Source organism: Canis lupus, chromosome 7 (genome assembly GCF_048164855.1).
Source record: "Canis lupus baileyi chromosome 7, mCanLup2.hap1, whole genome shotgun sequence".
NCBI lineage: Eukaryota > Metazoa > Chordata > Mammalia > Carnivora > Canidae > Canis > Canis lupus.
Genome location: NC_132844.1, coordinates 52543513 through 52558468, shown reverse-complemented (window position 1 = coordinate 52558468; position 14956 = coordinate 52543513). Strand labels below are relative to the sequence as shown.

Here is a 14956-nt window from a genome sequence, read left to right as displayed (position 1 = left end):
AACCAGGCATTTAATTGCATAGTGCACACAGTGTGTGCCCTGGGAGTCAGAAAAAGAAGACATCCTTGTGAGCTAGAGAAGTCAGGGATGCCTTCAGGGAGTAGCTGAGGATGCTTTTTATGACTCCCTTCAGGAAATTCAGTAGATTAATGAAGGGACTCACCATCTCAACTTTGAGGGATATACTCAAAAGTTCTGAGAGAGCCTTACAAATCAAAGATGGGAATGCAAAGATGGGAATGGTGCTTAATCTTTAGCAAAGATTAAACAGCCCTCTGAATGGAGTGCTGATACATGCTACATCATAGAGGAGCCTTGAAAACATTATGCTAACTGAAAGAAGCCAGACATGAAAGCCACATATTAGATGACTCCATTTACATAAAATATCTGGGATAACCAAATCCATGGAAACAGAAAGATAATTTGTGGTTGCCAGAAGCTGGAGGGAACAGGGAATGGGATGTGATAGCTAATAAGTATGGGGTTTCTTTTGAGGATGATAAAAATGTTCTGGAATTAGATAGTGGTGATGGTTGTACAACATTGTGAATACGCTAAAAGCTACTTAAATACACACTTTAAAATGCTGAAATGTATGGTATGTGAATTATATATTTTTTATGTATAAGATTTTTATTTATAAAGAAGGATTTTATTTATTTATTTTAGAAAAAGAGAAAGAAAGAGAGAGAGCACATGTGGGCAAGTGGGAGGAGGGGAGAGGGAGAGAATCTCCAGCAGACTTCCCACTGAGCACAGCATGGAGCTCAAAACAGGGCTCTTGATCTCATGACCCTGAGATCATGCATGACCTGAGCCGAAACCAAGAGTTAGACACTTAACTAACTGAGCCACCCCAGTGTCCTGTGAATTATATCTTAATAAAAACACAAACAATACGAAAAACAAACAAACAAACAAACAAAAAACCCACCAGCCTTCTGGTTAGAAAGAACTTTTTTGTTCTTAGCCCTTTTTGCTTCCCTCTGTATACTTATCCTTCCTATATCTATGCTGTGAATGTCTATCTATTCACTGACAACCACCTAATTTACAATGCCAGACTAGAACCCTTCTTTGGGCTCCCGTTGCAGCTGAACATCTTCCCCAAAGATCTCACAGGCACCTCAAACCCAACATAAGGAAAATAAAATTACAGTTCTGGAACTGGCTCTCATTTTCCTCCTGTATTTCTTCCTTTAGTTGATAGCTCCCCTAACCATCCAGTCATTTAATCCATCCACGTGTGGGTCATTCTTTATGTCATTCATTCATTTGCTTATTTATCCTTTCAGTGAATGTTTTTAAAGACCTGTTATGGTGGCGCAGCGGTTTAGCGCCTGCCTTTGGCCCAGGGCGTGATCCTGGAGAACCGGGATTGAATCCCACGTCGGGCTCCCGGTGCATGGAGCCTGCTTCTCCCTCTGCCTATGTCTCTGCCTCTCTCTCTCTCTCTCTCTCTCTCTCTCTCTGTGACTATCATAAATAAATAAAAATTAAAAAAAACATTTAAAAAAAAATAAAGACCTGTTATGTATCAGGCATGGTGCTGTGTGCTGGGAACAAGATGTACATGGGTTTAACCTTTGCAGAGGACCTGGGAAGACTATTTAATCAAGAATCGCAACACAGTGAGATGAGAAATAATACCTGGGAAATATAGGGATGTGTATCTGTATGCAAGCACACAGCTCCTGGGATCCAACCTCCTACCTCCAATTAACCACCTTTTAAATACTTCTTAAATCTGGTGTTTGCTCTTCATCCACAATACTCTTGTCTTCCTTGAAGCCCTCAGCAGCTCATGCCTACATAAGTGCAACTGCTTCCTAACAGTCTCATTGTCCCAGTTTCTCATGCCTCCAGCCTCACTAGTCTCAATTCCTTCTCTCACATTGCCTCCAGAAAGATATTTCAAAAAGAAAATATCTCATATAATTTCCTTGTTGATAATTGCTTATCTACTGTAGTGACCCAACACACCTGGGGGGCCATACCATGCTCCCACCACAACAGGAGCCCATGATAGCAGAGAGATTGATGACATGAAGGGGGTTTGCCCCCCAACCCTGACTCTGGTGGAGAATCATTGTGTAGTTCAAGGTCCTTCCCAGGACATGCATAGCCCTTTATCATGTGACCCCTGCTTCCTTCTCCAGTCTCACTCCTTGACATGGCTCCTCTCATGGAGTACGATGGATTTTCTTTCTCCAACTTTCCCAAACCCCGTGGTCTACTCATTGCCAAGCTGAGACTACCCCCCAAAGCAGAGATGTTGACAGGCTTAATATAACAATTAATAATGCTTTGCTAGCAAATGGATAAATGAGGCCACAAGAAATGTCTGAAGATCTTTCAGATATTTGACCCTGAGGCCAATTCTTGGGCTCTATCCGCCACTCACTTGATTTGAAGCTCCTGACCCAGTCCAGCAGCAGAAGTGGATGGAGTGACTGACAGCCTCCAAGACTAAGAACCAGAAGAGGTGGGATGCTGGGTAGAGCAGGGCATGGGGAGAATGAAACTATTTAAATATACCAAAGAAAGAGGGCTAAAGTGGCGCAGCGGTTTAGCGCCTGCCTTTGGCCCAGAGCATGATCCTGGAGTCCCGGGATCGAGTCCCACATCGGGCTTCCTGCATGGAGCCTGCTTCTCCCTCTGCCTGTGTCTCTGCCTCTCTCTCTCTCTCTCTCTCTCTCTCTCTCTCATGAATAAATAAATAAATCTTTTTTTTTTTTTTTTAGAGGACTGAAGAGAGGAGGAAGAGAGTCCAAAGGGGAGAAATAACCCTCCTGTACTTACTTACTCTGGGTACAGATCACATGGCCACTGTGAATGCTGATACTAAGTCTTGGTGCTAGTTAGAGGAACTGGTGAGGTAAGAGGAGCTGCTCTGGAATATCTCTTCCCCTGAGGATTTTATATGTTCTGGAACATGCCACTGGAACCCAAAGTAAAGGGCTGTTTTTACTTTCTTTAGTATTCCATGTGTGTGATTGATTAAATGACAGTAAAACTATTAGGTTATGGACTGTACCATCTCTTCCATCCTCGTTGAAGGCTATAAGCAGGGGTTGCATGCATATGTGCCCTTGTCATTCCTTGCTAGTGTGGCGCTGTTGTCAGCTTGTCCCTGCTGTTCCCTCAGGCCAGAATGTTTCCCTCTCCTCTTGTCTGCTTATTAGACCTCATCCTTCATGACTTACCTTGAGCTTTTCCTGACCCTCCCAACACTAAAAAGCTAGATGACTAAGGGAGCTAGGTGCTCCTCCCCTGTTTTTTCATACAGGGAAAATCATCCGGTATCCCTTTGTTAACCACCCTTGCCACAGTGTTTCATAATTATTTGTATAAATATTTTCTCTGCTAGATGGGAGGATGGGGATTGCATCAAATGTATCTCTTTATCCTTAGGTCTTAGCAGAGTGCTCTTAGCATGGAGGCAAGGCGGTCTTCAATAAATATTTTCTGAATAGATGAAAGAATTAATAACAGACTACTGCATATTGGATAATAGGCACATGTCCCTTTGTCTCCAGACTAAATCTTATTTAGTGTCCTCATAACATCCAAATAAGGTATTTCCCTCCTGCCCTAAACGATTTGCTGACCCCCTTGTCAAAAATGTAGAGGGATCAGGGCTAATTGGATCTGTCTAAAGAGGAAGAGAGAAGAGAGAGAGAGAGACTTAAAGCAGCCAGGCCTCATCTTGTTGCAGAGTTTACTGGACTCAATCTCCATAAAATTGGATCAGCTAGCACCATTCTCTTCCAGCCCTGATTTAATAGAGGGGACAAGAGATGTCAAATGCACCATTAACAAGGAGCATGGCAGGAAGAGAAACTGTTTACATCCAAAGGAGCTGGCCAAAGGAGCCAGTCATGACTATTAGTGGCTGTTAAGAGATGGGACACATTGCCTTTTGCACTCAGTGTCCCCTCCAAGAACCTTGGGTTCTTGGAATCTAAGCATGCTGATTTTGACCTCCCTGTCACCCGCTTCCCCAGTACCACTGATGATGGAGTGACTCTGACACAGTTTATGATTGCCTTGAGCAAGTTACCTCTTTTAATATCTATTTTAAAAAGAGAATAAGAATACTCATTTGTTGTTATGATTTCAGAAGCACCAACATGTCCCAATTAACTTCATTTCATTTTTGTCCTACGGTAATCTACAACTAATTATATTCCATTAGAATTAAACTTAGGTGCAGAACAATGAACAACAGCCATTTGTTTATGTTTGTATTTAATTAAGGATATTTTGAAAAATGTTGGAAATTATTTTTAAAAATTTTCTCCTGGAATATCACCATTGAGAAATAACCATTATGAATGTACAACTTTCTTTTTCTTTTCATTCTTTTTTTTTTTTTTCTTGTGGTGCATTTCTCTTGCTTTCTCTCTCTCTCTTTTAGATTTTATTTTATTTTATTTTAGATTTTATTTTTTAAGTAACCTCTACACCCAATGTGGGGCTCAAACTCACAACCCTGAGATCAAGAGTCACATGTTCCACCAACTGAGCCAGCCAGGTGCCCCCATATATGTCTTTATTATAAAGTTGGATCACACTACATAACTTGCTGTTTTACTGAACCACAGAACTGCAGACTGCACGTTTCTGTATGCCATGCGGTCTGCATGATTTTTGAAGACTGTACAGTATTCCATCTCATGCATGGACCCTAGTCAATTTGGTCAGGACTCAGATATCATATTTTACCCCAGAGACTATTTGCCCTATGTGATTCCTGCTGAAACTTCCCATTGGCATTAACAGGATTCTAAGATTCTGGTCAAAATACACATGCTGTTAGGTAATTCTTGAAGACTCTCAGGAACATTTGGGGAGAAAGACCCAATAAAGTTATATCTCTATGCCTAGAGTGGCTTCCAGGTTCATCCCTGGATATCTTCAGGGCTGGAGAGTCATAGTCTAGTGGGAAGAGTAACCAGAGAAATTTAATTTAATTGGGAGGGAGAATAAAGGAGGGGGAGAATTTTACTGTAGGGTTTTTTTTTTTTTTTAAGATTTTTAAGTAATCTCTATGCCCAATGTGGGGCTTGAACTTATAACCCCAAGATCAAGAGTCATATGCTCTACCTACTGAGCCAGATATATGCTCTAGCTACTGAGCCAGACCCCAAGAATTTTACTTTAGTTTGAACTCTTCAAGATGTCCCCTCCATAGGATGAATTCCTGCAACTCCGTTTACTTCAGTTCAATCCAGTTTGATTTAAAAAACTGGAGTGGTCTATTTCTGTAGCATGTCCTGCTGGGGACCCAGAATTACCCTGGCTCATTCTTTTTCCTTCTCTCTCCAAATGGGAAAACATGCTTCTCCTAAGTTTCTTTTTCTTGTCCTCATTGTTCCCATCCCTGGGGCATGTTCTTTTCTAGTCCATTTCTAGATTATTCTACCATCCTCTAAGGGATCTAGAGTAAGTGATCATGGACTCCTGGGCTAACTGGATTCCAAATATGCAGAGCATTCACATTATTCATTCACTTATTGGGTGATTTTTTTTTCCAGCACATACTATGGGCTAGATTTATGGGGGTGGCAGCAAATGGCATGTCCACAAACCTTACTGCCTAAGAGTTTACAGTCTAATGGAGAAGCCAAAAAAAGACATAGGGAATTACAAAATGATGTAATGATGTAAGAGAGGTCAGCTCAATCAAGATGCTTTGTCTCATTAGACTAAAGGTCACTTTTAACCAAACTTATAACTTTAAGCCTGGCTCAACATTCAGGTCACTGGGCTTATTCAGAGAGGTATATACATGAACTAGAGAAGACTCCAGTTTGTCTACTCTACTCCTGAGGTCTAGGCTTGAGTATAACCCTAGATCTCCTCTATTCTCCCTTATACATATCTTTGGGTATAGCTCTAGATCTCTAGATGGCCAAATGAATGGGGCAGTTCTGGATCCCTAGCTCACCCCTATGCAGTAAAGACAGACTCAGTGAACATGAGCTGGCTTAAACTGGTTAATTGTTGCATTGATTTTTTTTTTCTTTTTAAAATCATTAAAACCCTGAAACCAAGCCAGAAGCAAGCATCAATAATGCAATTGTTAGTCATGTTGTCCAAGATTGCCATTTTCATCCTTCCATGCTCTTTAAAAGAACTGAGAGCCAGGATAAGTCTCTCTTAGATAAACATCAACTAAAAGGCAATGGATGGAACATTCTGCCACAGTAAGGGATTCTGGCCCTACCCCACCACTGTTTAACAGAGGATGATCTGTGCCTTTGCTCATCAACCTGACTTACATGACAGATAATAGAAAGAAATGAGCTAGAAGAGGTTGTATACTTCCCCTGCCACACACCAGTGGGAGACGTGGCAAAGGCAGAGGTTTTATACAAGCCTATTTTCCATCCTGAGTGACTTCTCATGGCTCTTTCTCTAGTCCTAAAGCTAAGAAATGTCCTAATCTCCCTTTAGAACATAGTTGGCTAGAGGGGAGGGCAGGGGATGGGATAACTGGGTGATGGACATTAAGGAGGGCACATGATGTCATGTGCAGTGAGTGTTATATAAGGCTAATGGATCACCGACCTCTACCTCTGAAACCAATAATACATTATAGGTTAATTGAATTTAAATTTAAAAAAAGAACACAGTTCAGATTGAATTGGAGTTGAGCAGACTAAAAAATGTTTACTCCTCCAAATTTTTGGCTTCAGTTTTTTTTTAAAAAAAGATTATACTTACTTATCCATTAGAGACACACACAGAGAGAGGCAGAGATATAGGCAGAGGGAGAAGCAGGCTCCCCAGGAGGAGCCCGTGCGGGACTCAATCCCAGATCCCAGGATCACGCCCTGAGCCAAAGGCAGATGCTCAACCACTGAGCCACCCAGGCATCCCTTGACTTCAGTCCTTGAAGTTCAATTCCTCTGATTTTCCCCTGGATTAGGGATTGCCCCCATCTTCCTCCCTCCCCCTGAATATAATAACTTAAGAATCAGGAGCAAAGTGAAGGGAAGAAACATAATTGTTAGGACCTTTCAAGAGGGGAGCAATTGGGTGATTTACTCTGAGTCTTTTCATTCTTCTAAAGAATAAATAAAGGCCTCATATTTTAATATCCACGCTCTTATTTGCCATTAGATTATTATGATCCAATTATAAACCATATTTTCTAAATTTAAGTCTTAGAATAAATGTTAAAATTAACACTTATGTACATCAAACCTTATTGGAATGTAGGAATTTATATTGTATTATTGATTATGTAAAGGGTAACTGGTTGCTCATTTTATCATGCTCCTTGTACTTTCCCATCTGAAGCTCTTCAGCCAGGCACAAGTTGCAACAGAGTGGGAAGTCAAATGCAAGGCGACACAACCTCACACATGCCCAGGAGCAATTGCTGCATTTTGTCTCTCTTGTCTATATGTGTTCATTGGTTTGCTCCCTGAATTGTTAATTGATTGTTATCATTAAGAAATATACTAGGGACAGACAGGGATAAACCACTCCAGAGGAAATCAAATTAATGAACCCCTACCATTCCACTATTAAATAAGATAATATAGACACACAATACAGGAAAACCATTATTCTTATTTTAATTTTTTATTTTTATTTTTTATTTATGATAGTCACAGAGAGAGAGAGAGAGAGAGAGGCAGAGACACAGGCAGAGGGAAAAGCAGGCTCCATGCACCCGGAGCCCGTTGTGGGATTCGATCCTGGGTCTCCAGGATCGTGCCCTGGGCCAAAGGCAGGCGCCAAACCGCTGCGCCACCCAGGGATCCCATCTTATTTTAATTTTTAACTTGATCCAACCACAGCTTGTTAGAATCCTGTGTGTGAAATTAGTATCATGGTTGTTTCTCCACCTCGCAGTAGGTCTAAATAGAAAAGCTGAGTGTGGGGGCACCTGGGTGGCTCAGTCAGGTAAGCATTCAACACTTGATCTCAGCTCAGGTCTTGATCTCAGGGTCATGAGTTCAAGCCCTGTGTTGGGCTCCATGCTGGGTGTGGTGCCTGCTGAAGGAAGGAAGGAAGAAGGAAGAAAGCAAGCAAGCAAGCAAGCACACAAGCGAAGTATGGATGTCTGTCTGATGATGGAATATTAAGGAATGGATAGGTTTGACTTCAGTGTTAAAAATAGAGATATTCAAGTTTCTCCAAATTACTCCTATGCAGTCCTCTGGAATAAGTATATCTTCTCGTCAAATAGAAAGTATTAGAACAAGGATCCTATAAAGAACCATTTACATGAAGGCATTGCTTTTTTATCTACATTTATCAAGCCCTCATTATGTGATAAGTACAAAGATGAGTGTTTAATGTATGTTGTTTCACTTAATCCTAGCAATAAATATATGAAGCAGGTACAATTTTTATTTCCATTTTACAGTACTGAAGTACAGTACCAAAGACTAAGTGATGGTAATGAGGCTCAGACTCAAGATGGTCTGACTTTCAAGCCCACACTTTTTATTATTAAAGTATAATTGATGTAAAATATTATATTAATTTCAGGTATTCAACACAATGATTCAATATTTGTATAGTTTGCAAAACTATTACCACAGTAAGTCTAGTTTCCTCTATCACCATATAAAGTTACATGATATTCAATATAATATTATTGACCATAGTCACCTTGCTGTTCATTACATCCCCATGACTTACTTATTTTATGATTAGAAGTCTGTACCCCTGGGACCCCTTCTCCCATTTCACCCATTTCCAAACCCATTTCCCCTTTGGCAACCACCAATCTGTTCTCTACACCTATGAGTTTCTGCTCGTTTGTTCAATTTGTTTTGTTTTTTAGATTCCACTTATATGTGAAATCCTACACTATTTGTCTTTCTCTGCCTGACTTACCTCACTTAGCATAATACCCTCAGGATCCATCCATATTGTCACAAATGGCAAGATTTCATTCTTTGTTATGGCTGAGTAGTATTCCGTCTTCTTTATACATCTTCTTTATACATTCATCCATCAATGGGCACTTCAGTTGATTGCACATCCTGGCTATTGTGAATAACGCTACAATGAACATATAGGACACATATGTCTTTCCTAATTAGTATTTTCATTTTCTTTGAAGAAATACCCAGAAGTGGAATTGCTGGACCACGGGGCAATTATATTTCTTGTTTTCTCAGGAAATTCCATACTGTTTTCCATACTGGCTACACCAATTTACATTCTTACCAGCAGCACAAGAGCATTCCCTTTTCTCTACATCCTCACCAACATTTCTTACTTCTTATCTTTTTGGTAATCGCCATTCTGACAGGTATGACATGATATCTCATTGTGAATTTGAATTTGCATTTCCCTGATTATTAGTAAATCTTTTCGTGTGCCTGTTTGCCATCTACATGTCTTCTGTGGAAAAATGCCTATTCAGATCTTCACATTTTAAATCCCATTTTTAAATTGGACGATCTGGGGCTTGGATGTTGTTGTTACTGAGTTGTATGTTGTTTGGATATTAACCCCTTATTGGATATATCATTTGCAAATATCTTCTCCCATTCTGTAGGCTGCTTTTTTATTTTGTTGATGGTTTCCTTTGCCTTGCAGAAGCTTTTTCGTTTGATCTAGTCCCATTGGTTTATTTTTGCTTTTGTTGCCATTGCCTTTGAAGTCAGATCCAAAAAAACATTGCCAAGAACCATATTAGGGAGCTTACTGCCTATGTTTTCTTTTAGTAGTTTAGTTTCTTTTTGAGTAATTTTTTTGTGTATGGTATAGGATAGTGGTCCACAGTGCAAAGTGATTCTCCTTTTCTCTGCCAAGACAGTGAAAACACTCATGGCCCTCTGTTTGCCCATAAGATGTAAAAAGAAAATAAAAATAACTAGTGTTTTTAAACAACACTCTCTTGTATGAGTTTTCAGGAGTAGGTCTTTCAGGGTAGACCAGTATAAACCAGAATAGATGTTCCAGCAGATGTTTTAGCTATACCATACTTCCATTTCTTTGTGTCACTGTAAGGCTAACAGTTTCTACCCCTTTCCTACTTCACATAAAATGTAAGAAGTTTAGTGATACGATGTCATCGCATGCACTTGGAGCTTCTTGGAAAACAATGCTTTGTAAACACACTGTGAAAGCAATAGAAAAACAGTGTCAGTGTGGTATGTATACAACATAAAATGGACCAAATTATTTTGTTAAGAGTTTGGTACAAAAGTAGCTCCTTAATCTTGCATATTTATTTTTTAATTACACTGTATATTGGCTGCATCTGTGGCTCTCAAGGGCAATCTGAACGGGAAATGCGTCTGATAGAATGTTGATTGGGTTAGCAGTTTAGCATTCTCTTTTAGAGGAAATTCTGTAATATCCCAGATCTTGCCTATTTAACAGCTTTCGGAAAAACCAAAAGTCTAAATTTTGTTGCCAGATGAAAGTATTACATGGAGGGAGGTTGGCTGTGAACTTCTATGTACTAAAGGCCATCCTTACTATCCTTTATGAAAAATCCAGAAGGCTTTTATTAACTCAAAAATAGTAAGGTCACTTTCGGACTCTTTTTTCCAGAATTACCAAAGATGTCACTTGTACTGCCCAAACTGAAGTGAGCCATCACCTCTGAGTAAAAAAATGGAAGAAGCTAGTGTAAGATCCAAGTAGTTTTATAAGGCATGAAGGTTGTGGCTGTACTTAACGCTACTGAGCTGTACATGTGAAAAATGGTTAAGGTTGCAAATTTTATATTATGTTTATGTTACCACAATTAAAAGTTTTTTTCAAAAGGTTAAGATGGTAACATTTATGAGCATTTTACCACACTTAAAAGAAAAAGAGGCAAGATGAATGAGGAACCATGTCTTTTATCTAGTGGCTCTGGATGGCAACGCTTGTAAACAGAACCCTCTGCCCACAGATAAAAATGCCTGACACCCATTACGCTTCATGCTGCACTTTGACGCCTGCTCCCTAGATAAAGGTTCATACCATTTTCTTGCTGTGACACTGAGAAAGCCTTAAAGGACTTGTTGGTCTTCTTTTAGGACAAGAGAACCCTTCTATTGCTCCAGGTGGAGGGAGTCTCAGGGGAGAAGAAAAGCTGCAAGCATAATCAGCATGCATCTCACAGACTCATCAGCTCTCACTGATAGCTCACTTCAGTTAGACTGAGCCTGTGGTTGGGCCTTCATATTTGCTGACCTGTAATTTTGTTTTTAGAGTGGCAGAGAGAGGGGGAAAAAATGACTGTTTATCCCCTGTCGATCAGCTTTGCTGTACATTTATGATCTTTGGATGAAAAATAAATGCCTGTTAATATTGAGCGGTTGCATTTTTGCGAATAGAGAATTCCCTGACATCTTTGAGATAAAGCAGAGATGGAGAGGGCAAATCTGCCAAGGGCCTACTGTGACATTTCCACCAGTATCTATGTGTGTTGGGCCTGTGATTCTGTGGGAAGAGCAGTGGACCTGAAGACCAGGCCCCTTACTCTTTCCTAGTCCTGACTCTGCTTCAAACCTGGTCACTGAACTGCTGGATCTATTAAGTCTTCCATTTATGAAACTCAAATAACTTCTGTTGGAAAACCTATCTTTGCTTCATGTTGTTTTGCTGAAGATAAAGACAATAATGGATTTTAAAATGTTTTGAAAAGTGAAAACACAGTACAAAAGTGAGGTGTTGTTGTTAAGCAGGGTGGTATAATGGCAAATTGCCAGGTATCACCAAACCAGAGTTAGGCCTCAGTGTCTCGGAAAAGCAATAACATAAATCAAATGAATCTCCTGCAGGAGCACTGGCTCAGTCCATGTTCTCAGGATCTGATCGGTTTTTCTTTTTTCCAGATAATGGACACTGCTTTTTAACAGCAAAGCCAATTTGATTTGTTAATTGATGCTCTTACATCTTAAGTGTATTGTTATCCTGGTAAAAGGTCCAGAAATTACCGGCAAGGGGGGCAAGTCTGGGTCTACATGTGGAATTTCACCTCCTGCCCTGTCGCCCTGTGGATGTAGGTCACGGATACTGCCGACTGGCTAGGGAGCTGTGGATTGAGCATATAGGGGTATGGACGTGGGTTCCTAGCATGACAGTGCAAGAGGTGTGTTTGTGTGTGCTTAAGTCACAGGAGAGAACTTCACGGGTGTATCTCAGGAGTGTGAAAATGTGTGTCTGCCAGGGCCCTCCTGGGTGTGCTACCACATGATCTCACAGGCAGGATGGCCCTGAAGGTGCAGATGCGGGTGGTGGAGAGGCCAGCATTTGAATCGCTCTTGGGATGGAAGATGAAGTTTGTTGTTGTTGCCCTCACCGTCCTCCAAAAACACCTCCCCAAAAAACAAAAAAAAAAGCAAAAAAAAACCCATCAGAAATGGGCCCCTGGAGTGGGTTCTTCGAACCGACAGGACAGCAGTTAACGCGTCTCTCTGTCCCTCGAGTCCTCTGTACCTCTCGAGTCCCCGCTGAAAGGGGACTGTGCGGCCTGACCCCGGGGGAGGGACAGGGGTCCTCGACGTCCTCGGGGGCGAGGCGGCGTCGGGGGCCGCGGGGGGCGCGCGGGTCTGCTCCCCCCTCCCCGCCCCGCCCCGCCCCCGCCCCCGCCCCCGGCCGGGAAGGGGCGGAGCCGGGCGGTCCCCGCCCCCGGGCCGCTCCCCTGAGCTGCGCCCGCCGCAGTCGCCGCCGCCTGCGGGAGGGAAGCTGGGAGCGGGGAGCCCGAGCCGGAGTGCGGGCCGGGCGGGCCGGGCTGGGCTGGGCTCGCTCGCGGGCTCAGCCGCCGCCGCTGCGGTGAGTCGGGGGAGCCGCGCCGGCCGGGCGAGAGGTCGGGACCGTGCGGATGGGGAGCCCCAGGCTCGAGAACGGCGGGCGGGGCGGGGCGGGGGGTGGAGGCGGGCGGGAAGGTCAGCCTCCAGCGGTTGGGGCGCCCCGACCCCGACCCCGACCCCGACCCCGACCCCGAGGGCGTCCAGAATCGCGACGAGCAGGAGCCGAGCCGGGGGCCCGGGGTCAGTGCTCCGGGGCTGGGGAGTCCCAGAGCCCGAGCCCTGGGGCCGAGGCTGCAGGTCAGGATCCAGACGTGCGGGACTGCGGAGCCCGAGCCTGGAGGACCGAGGGGGCTCAGGACCGCGACGCGGGAGAGCTTCGCTGCGGGGACCGGGGCGTCCTGCCGGCATTCTTGGGGCGCCCTCCGCCGGGCGGCGGGGAGAGCGCGGAGGGGAGGAAGCCCGAGGCGGCGGGGCGGGGCGGGGGGGGCCGGAGAGGGTCGGGCTCCTCGGGGAGAAGGATGGGGGCGCTGTCGGGGAAGGGGCGCGGGAAGCGGAGTTGTGCGGGGGCCAGGGCTACGTGGTGGGGCGCCGGGGCTCGGAGGAAGGGCAGGCGCGGCGGGGCGGCGGGGGTGCCGGGGGCGGCGGCGGGGGCGGGAGGCAGGGCTCGCGGCACGTCGCGCCCTCTCGGTGGAATGGGGTCATGGAAGCCTCGAGACGGCGTTCGCTCGGGCGAGCGGGGCCAGGCCACCACCGCCGGGGGGCGGGAGGGACCAGGCAGGGGCGCAGGTCGCTGAGCCGCGCGGGGGCGCCGGGCCTCCCGGGCCTCCCGGGCATCCCGGGCATCCCGGGCATCCGTGTGGGACCTGGAGCGGGACGCTCGGGGGCAGATCCGCCGGCCCGGCCCGGGCCTTGGCCGCACCTCCTGTTTCCAAGCTGGGTTACAAGGCGTCTTGCCCAGGGACCCACTGAGCACAGGCGGGGCTTAAAAGAGTCGTTAAGGAGTGAGATTTCAAATATGCAGAGAAGCTCTACCTGTGTGTGTGCCTTGGGCACAACTCATAATAAAGGTGCATTTAATTCTTAGATCCACTGGTGGCACTTGCTCCCCATTCCCCTATACTCTGGGAGAAGCTGTTTCTGAGTAAAAACTGGAGGAAAATCAGCAAGGCGGGGGGGGGGGGGCGTGCACGCGCGCGCACACACACGAACACACACTGCCCACAAACGCGCTGCATTCCACAGCCGAGTAGACAGGAGAAATAGTGTACAGTTTTGGATTGTGTGTGTTGGGGAGGGCTTCCTTTACTGAAGTTGGTAGGAAGTTACCTGCATGGAAGGTGGGCTGCCCTCAACCGCACTCTAGCTCTTAAGATGTGTTCACAGTCTGAACCCACCCCTGAGCTGCTTCACCAAGGTCACCTGGCAGGACACTAGGCTGCTTAGGACCTCAGTGAATGGGGTGTCCAAATGTGTGTCTAAAGATAAACAAATGACCAGTACATTTTGTTTTTTGTTTTTTTTTTTTCCCCTGTTGTTTGTTTTGGGTCTCTATCTCCCTTCAGTTAGCTAAATAATATTGACATTGTATAATAACTTATCCAATACGGTTAGTTTTGTATAGTAATTAGTTTAATTATTTCACGTAACAGCTAATTCAGGATGACGGGGTGGGGTGGGGTGGGCAGGAATCCTATTCAGTTCATTTATCCACGGACGTATCCTGGGCTTTGAGGGGCAGGAGGAAAGAGATGATCCCCACTCCTTTTCTTCTGTGCTATAGATATAGGTTCATATTATGACATATACTAAGATTTAAGCTTCCTGGGAGGACCAAGGACTATTTTGGCAACTAGCTTATGTTGGGACTCTTTTTTTTTTTTTTTTTTTTCTTCATGAGAAGGAAATCTCTTCAATAATTATCCAAGTTAATGGAAAAGTGATTTATTCACTTTACAAGTATCATTTCAGGACAGGCTTTTTTTTTTTTTTTTTTTTTTTTTTTCTCAATAAGAGGGTGGTCAGAACCTTGCACCAAAATCTGCATTATCATTATTGCACAGCATATTTATTTACTTGGACATAGCTAGCTGATTCTTTCTATTCTTTATCCAAATGTTAAAATAAATATGCCAGTCTTTATACATTCAGATGAATATTTCTCCCCTTCAGAAGACTCATCTTGGCAAGCTGTGGCCTGATTCTAGTCATGCTGTCATTGCTGA

The 14956-nt window shown here is 44.0% G+C and overlaps 1 protein-coding gene across 6 annotated transcripts in view; it reads left to right on the top strand.

Moving 5' to 3' along the window:
• The window catches only part of PAQR8 (progestin and adipoQ receptor family member 8), a 95842-nt gene that overhangs the window by 39101 nt on the left and 41785 nt on the right, over positions 1 to 14956 (top strand). For 2 of the 6 annotated variants that reach the window (XM_072832675.1, XM_072832677.1), the window contains one exon: positions 2748 to 2881. The exons of 2 other annotated variants lie outside the window; for them this stretch is intronic. The gene's annotated coding sequence lies outside the window, so the exon portion shown is untranslated. Of the gene's footprint in view, positions 1 to 2747; positions 2882 to 11015; positions 11294 to 14956 lie in introns of those variants that run through there. 2 more of the 6 variants (XR_012034102.1, XR_012034104.1) reach the window with 2 other exon arrangements.